The sequence below is a fragment of the Olea europaea genome, chromosome 1 (assembly GCF_002742605.1).
Source record: "Olea europaea var. sylvestris chromosome 1, O_europaea_v1, whole genome shotgun sequence".
NCBI lineage: Eukaryota > Viridiplantae > Streptophyta > Magnoliopsida > Lamiales > Oleaceae > Olea > Olea europaea.
Window position 1 is genome coordinate 23,424,175 of NC_036237.1, and position 7,997 is coordinate 23,432,171.

A 7,997-nucleotide genomic window follows, 5' to 3' on the forward strand; every position below is an offset into this window, starting at 1 on the left:
CATATATATATTGACACTTGTATGGGAAGTATGAATAGGTCCGATATATTAGGTTAAATGTGGACTAAAAATCCAAGTTAGATGATGTCTCGTGATAAGATAATAAGTAGATGGAAAAAGTCTTGTTTGATTATTAATCAATTAATTAATAATTAGGTGAAAAAAAAGTAATTAATTATATATCCGAAATCCTTTATTTTGTCTCACGTAGCAATTCAGTTAGAGAAAAGACTCATATGGACAAGTTAATTTGTTGATAACTTAATTAGGTGGGTTTTATTGGGGCAAACTATGTCAACATTTTCTTCTCACTCTATAACTATTTCACACATTGATTTATACCATTTTTTACTAAAGTTAAGAAGTTGCTTAAAAGCATATTTTTGACAGCACGTGAGGTAATGAAAGAACCATGAACAACCACTTCTTTTTTTTTTAATCGAAATCAAACAATAAGATAAGGTAAGAATTTTTAGAACATGACGTGTCCAGTATTGAAATTCTATCTTAAAAATGACTCTTGCCAGGAAGAATGACCAAATGTCAATTTTTACTGTACCATGGTGGTAGCCCTTTTAAGAATATTAATCTTAGCCCTGCTTTGATTTTGATTAAAATCTGATTTTAATCTCAACTTAAAATCAATAATTAATTTTAATAACACATTTTATGAGGTCTAAAATTTTTTAACCGCATATTTTCTCAATTTTTATTAAAATCTATTAAAAGTTTGATTTTAATTTACATCAAATAGGGACTTAAACTTGACTACTCATTTGAGTATACGGATAAAGTTCTTCGCTTTATGAACTCTGAGATTATATTGAATTTTGAGGTGATGTTGCATTTTAAAAGATTATTGTTATTGTTTTTACATTAAAGATGATATTGTGCTTCAAAATTTGCTAGTATAATTTGTGCACTAATAAATGGTATGTCAATAGCATCATTGAGATTTTGATTCTTTAATCTTTATAAACTCGAGTAATTAGAGAATAGAGACTTTTGCTTATGGTATCATTATAAATATATATACTTCTTCCTCAAATTAAAGTCCCGTTTGGCCCCCATTTTTGTTAGAAAATGGGGTGAAAAAGTGTTTTTTTTTTTTTAAATGAGCGATTGAAAAAAAAAAAGAAAAGTTTTCAATTTATGTATAATATTATTTTATGAAAAATTGTGTGGTTGAAAATAGGAGAGAGAAAAATAGAATGTAATGAAATGTAATTTAATGGGGGCCAAACGGGGTATAAACTAAAAGGTTGACTCCTGTATTTAATCAAGCTTGACATATTCAAATTTACATCTCTAAATTGTAAACTTCGAATTAAGGAAGAGTCATTATAGATATTAAATGTGGTTAGAAAGCAAGAGAGAATGCGGATTGAAGTTGGTAGATAAGTTTGTTAATTACTGACTTGAAAGCAGCTTATTAGTAGCTATTAAGTCGTTAAGTAAGGTAGAAAAAGGAATAACTAATTGACAAAGTAACTGAAGGACAGTAAAGGTTTCAAATCAAGCTTGGTGTTTGACTGCCCCTTTTTTGAATTGTTTAATTAACCGTTACTTTGCAAATTTTTAAGTTCTCATCTGACACAACAAAGGGAATTAGAAACCTAAAGTCGCATTTCTTATGTGTGACAGTGCTAGCTACTCCCTTGGTGAATAAGTTTGAACAATTTCTCCACGTAGAATGATAAGGGCCGGAGATGGACGACTGGATGTAAGGGTGGACATGATTTCATTTGATTCTGGTTTTAAGAGAATCGAACCGTATCATGAACCAATGATTTTTTTGATAATGGAACGAAATGACTTTTTTTTTTTTTTTGTAAGATGGGGAACCAAACCATAAGTTAGTAATATATACTTAAATAAAATAAAAATATAAGCATCAAATATTTAGCAAGTTCAAATTATCAATAATCAAAATCATAAAAGTCCAAACTAACAAACAAAATATAAACGAATAAGTCATTGTTAAAAGTTAATAATATCAAGTTCCATTTTCATCCTCCATCCAATCAATTCCTTTACATGAAGCCATTAGACCTAATGAGAAAAATGAAATATGAAACTGAAATATAAAGTAAAAACTTGAAACTAATAGATATGGGTGGTGACAAAATGACCAAGCCAAGCAACTTAGCCCTTTCCATCTAGACAATCATTAATTGTTTAATACTCCATTGCTTATGCTGTAACTTCGAGAAGCTCTACAAACATAATTCAAAATACACAATTAAAACAAACAAAAACAAATTAAAATCGTTTACAGTAAATAAGATGTAAAAATATTTTATTTTTTTTACCTTATATTCAATGTCTTCTTAAATTTCGTCTCCTCAATGCAAATATTGTCTTGAGTTACTCTCAAAAGCCTAAATTCTTCTCGTAACCAATTTTTGGGAGTAGATTAAAGCCTCAACTATTGTAGGAGTTAAAGAACTTCTAAAACAATCAAGAATGCGCCCTATAGTATTAAATGCCTGATTCAGAAGCAGCTGTGATATAGGAATGGCAAGCACGTCTCTTGCAATATTTGACAAAATTTTAAATCTTTGGGTATTTATCTTCCACCAATTCAAAATATTAAAATTTGCATAAATGTATCTTCATTTGGTTCTGTCAAATCTTTGAATCTCATCTTTTTGGACATATTGCTTCTGCTAATTTTTAATTTCTTGTACCCAAAATCAAAATTATCAAAGTCATTCCAATCATCATCAGAACCATCCAACAAAGTGACTCCATCCTTAGTACCACCATCACTAGCTTCATCAGTATTGCTTTCCCATCCCTTGTACTAGCTATACAAATCATACAATAATTTATCGTCTTCATTTTTTGTGTCTCCAACCTTCCCAAAGTCATACATAACACCAATACAATGTACAACAAACTCTAATTTATATCTTGGATCAAGCACAATTGCTACAATCAAAATCTTATTCATTTTATCAACATTTCCCCAATACTTGTCAAACTTGCCCTTCATGCTGCTTGCCATATTACTTAGCACACCATCTGGTTTGTCACTCATTCTCTTCAAAATCTACTCAATTTTACAAACTCCATTGAAGTGAATATTAGAGGTAATATTCAATGAAACATCAAAGCAACTTCATAAAATGTTATTAAAATTTTAGAAAATTTTATAGCTCTATCCCAATCATAAGTTGTTGGTGGCCCTTCTCTTTCTTTTCCACCTTCTCGCTCATCAGAATATTTGTAGTAAAGTCCATTCTCTTCCTCCATGTGGTCAAATGCTTTCTCAAACTTCAATGCAATATCCAACATTAAGAATGTTGAATTCCATCAAGTAGGTACATCGAAAATCGCAAGCTGTTCACATTCTATCTTTTCTCTTTCAATATAACATTTAAATTTCATCAATCGGGAAGGAGATGATCGAAAATAATTGATCACATTATGAATGCTTGCTATTGATGCATTGAAATCTTTCAACCCCGCAATAACAATTAAATTAACTATGCACGTAGAACAACAAACATACAAATAAGAGTCAACTAAAATCATACCATCTACAATTCTTCAATTTGTTTTTCACATAAATGGTTGCTGCATCATTTGTGTTTGCATTGTCTATAGTAATATTACATATATGTTTTATTCCCCATTCAAGCAAACAATTCTCAATAAGTTTCTGATCAATTCTCTCCTTATGATTTGGAACAAAGAAAATGTTCAATATCCTCTTATGTAATCTCCAACCTCTATCAATAAAGTGTACTATGATTACTATGTAACTAATATTTTTAATTAAGGTCCAATACTTCGTGTTTAAATAAATCCTCTGCCTATTTTTGATAAATTTATCCAGTAAGGACTCTTTTGTTTCATGCACATCGATAGCAATAGTTCTACGATCAGGAACCACAAATTTTTGGCAAAGTTTTTGTACAAATGCTTTGAAACCCTCACCCTCTACGAAGGAAAACAACAATTAATCAATAATCTCCATCCTAACCAATGCTTTTCGACACTTATTTTTATCAAATAATGATGCCATAATATATGCTTTGTCACCATTACCATTAGCTCCATTACAATCATCAAGTTTTTGTTTTAGAAATATTTGCTTGTCATCTGTCTTAGTGCATCCATAAGCAAAATAAGTTTTTAAGTGCTTTCGTAAAGTAGAAGTTCCATTACTCTTGTAGACTTCCTTATGGTAATTTTCCATCCAAGAACATTGTGAAATGTGCCCATACCTCTGTAGGCTGCTTTACGAATTCTACATCCGAATCTATCTAAATTACCAAATATAAAAGACAAAAATTTCTATTAGCATTTAACAACATTTACACAAGAATTAAAAAAATGTAGAAACCAAAGCTTTATATTGAATAAATTTGAGATTGACCCATCATGATAATGTACCGTACCAAACTCCAAAATAATATTGATATTGGATAGTTTTGACAACCACCTATAATGACTAACAAAAATATGACACTCTACGATTATGCTCGACCATCGACCCCCATGAGCACTCTACAGCTATGCTGGACTGTCGATCCCCATGAGTACTCTATAGCTATGTTGGGCCGTTAATCCCCATGAGATTACCTACACGATCAACCCAACACTTAGCTATAAAATCATCAAGAATTGATGAGATTCATGTAACGGCTGACACGGGTACAACCATTTGATGGGTAGTTAAACACCACCTACTCAGAACGTGGGGATAGTGGAAGAGGCTACATGGGACACGTAGCACCATAGTCGCCCAGCATTCACACGACTCTAGTCATCTATAAATACACCTGAGATGAAACGGGTATCTCTCTGAAAAACTTTGGCTATCCAAAATCCATCTTTATTTTTCCTAACACCATATACTAATTCTCACGTCGGAGGTAAAAGGAGGAGAAAGTATCGCCTTCATTTTTTAGGAAACGCTAGCCCATCGGAACACCAGGAGTGTCGTACGCCTGGAGGGACAAGCCCGTCGACTTTTCGACGATTCCCCTCTTGGGTTCGGTTGATTTCCCCACGACTTTAATAGCCTGACTCTTTCAGCCAAACCTCAATGTTTATTTCAAACTCTCCCAACGCATTGACTCTACCAAGTCCCGAAACTAAAATTTAGAAGTTGACAAGATCTGGCAGGCGAGATTGACCCCATTGAGATCCCAAAATGTTAGTCTCTACAATTCTTCACTTAAATTAGAGAAATTCCTTAGTAGATTCGATCGAGTCGATGATTATATCTATAAGGCCCCCGATCCTAAAGAAAGACTTCTCGGGTCTGACCCTCACGAGATAGCAAACATGAAGGAACTCGAATAACCAAACCCAATGATGACGCCTGCCAGCAAAAAAAATCAAGGCAAATACTGTCATTTCCATAAGGATCACAGGGATGATACTAAAGAGTGTCTGCAACTAAAGGAGGAGATCGAGCACCTTCTGATACGGGGGCTCTTAAACAAATATGCGAAGAACAACCGGGGTAAACAAAAAGTAGAGGACTGTCTGCCCAAAGCCGGTATAATAAACATTATCATAGGGGGGTAGTAGCTGGCGGAGACTCAAACTCGACGAGAAAGGGCTACGCACATTCCATTGGGATCTACTCTATCCAAAGAAAGGCAAGGTTCAGACAGAACATTACTTTCAACGAGGAAGACTTGGTTGGCGTAGCGCACCCTTGAGATGATGCTTTGACGATAGTAGGCGACATAACAGATTTTTATGTTAAAAGGGCGATGGTTGATGGAGGAAGCACGGTGCATGTTCTCACTTGGGGCACTTTTTTAGGTCTAAAGATTTCTCCTGAGAAGTTAGAAACGATGACCACCCCCTACAAAGCTTTGGAGGGGTGACGATAATACCAAAATGGACTGTGGAACTTCCAATCACATTAATTAGCTACATATCCAACCATTATGGTAATTATGATGAGTTTCCTAGTTGTTAAGACCTTCATGGCCTACAATGCCATCTACGGTCGACAGTTGCTAAATGCTGCAGGGGTCGTCCCTCGATTTACCATCAGGTCATGAAATTCTCGACTAGCAGAGGGTTCGGATGTGTACTAGGGGACCAACAGGTGTCCAAAAGGTGCTATGTTGACAACATACAAGCCAAAAGATCACCACCAATCATGATGTTGGATGTTGAGCCTCCTAGGTGACGGATCAAGCCACTCGACATGATTAAAAAATCTTCAGATCAAAAGGACGAGAGTTCAACATCGGGACGGGATTTGAATTTGACGAGAAGGAGAAATTGGTTAGATGCCTTGCAGGGAACCTGGATGTTTTCGCATGGAGCCCAGGCGACATCACCGGATCAACCCGTGATTGCACAACATCGCCTTGGTATCCTACCAAGAGCTAAACCAGTGAAGTAAAAAAATAGAAACCTTGTCCCAAAAAAATAGAAACCTCGTCCGAAAGTATGGGTGGAAAAATTGTTACAAGCTGGTTTCATTTGGAAGGTGCAGTATCCCGAGTAGTTGGCAAACATCGTACTAGTAAAGAAGTCAAATAGGAAATAACGTATTGCATGCCCAAAAGACTTGTACCTTCTCTCCCGGATAGACCATTTGGTAGATGCTACATCAGGTTATGAGAGGCTTAGTTACCTGGAGGTGTTTTCTAGATATCATCGAATTTCTATAGCCAAGTCTAACCAGGAAAAGACGTCGTTTATTACAAATTTTGGTACCTACTACTATATGGCCATGCCATTTGGGCTAAAAAGTACTAGGGCATCTTATTAGAGGATAGTGAATAAGGTCTTTCGTGAGTTAATCGGGAATGTAATAGAAGCCTACATTGATAACATGGTGATTAAAAGTGTCATGGCCAGCGATCACGTGGCTTGCTTACAGAAAGTGTTTGACTTTAGCCAACAGAATAATTTGAAGTACAACCCAAAAAAATGTGTCTTTGGCACTACCGGTGGGAAATTCCTTGGTTTTATGATCACGTAGAAAGATATTGAGGTGAACCCCAACAAAATATAGGTGATACTAGAAATGAAGAGCCCCACTAGCAAAAAGGAGGTCCAGCGGCTAACAGGACGGGTAGCGACCCTAAATCACTTCATGAGTCAAGCGACAGACAAATGCTACCATTTTTTCAAAGCCATCGAGGGCTCTACCAATTTTAAATGGACGCAGGAGTGTGAAGAATCATTGAAATCCTTAGAGCAGTCACTACAGCAACCCTTAATCCTGATTAGCCTATGCCAGGGGATGTGCTGTGTCTTTACCTGGCAGTTTCACCGCGGGCAATTAGCACAGTATTGGTAAAAAAATTCCCAAAGGAACGAAAACTAGTCTACTATGTGAGCCAAGTGCTCAAGGGTGCGGAGACGAGATATAGCTTGGTTGAGCAACTATTGTTCGCGTTGATCATCACAGTTAGAAAACTGAGACCTTACTTTCAATCTCATACAGTGCAAGTCATGACTGACCAGCCTATTAAATAGATCCTACATCGACTAGAGACATCCACATGGCTGTTGAAATGGAAAATCGAATTGAGAGAGTTTGACATCGAATTTAAGTCTAGGATGGGTTATAAAAGCATAGGCCCTAGCAGACTTCACCGTCGAGCTCACCACTCCACCAGAACCACCGACAGGATAAATGGTGGACTAGAAAATTTTTGTAGATGAATTCTCAAATGTAAAGGGGTTCGGAGCAGGGATCATAATGATTGGGTCAGACTCTGAAGAATTGGAATACTCACCGTGCATTGAATTTTTCGCTACCAATATGGTGTCGAGTATGAAGCAATGATCACGGGCCTAGGTCTAGCAGCTAGGTTGGGGGTGTCTTCGGTAGAGGTATGGAGTGTCTCATAATTGATAGTTGGTCAGGTATTGGGAAAGTTTGAAGCCAAGGATGAAAAGATGGTGGCATATTTGATGAAAGAAAGAGATTTACAAAGGAGAATCACGAACTTCAGAATGATTAAGGTCCTGCGGAAAAATAATAAGCGGGTAGACGCACT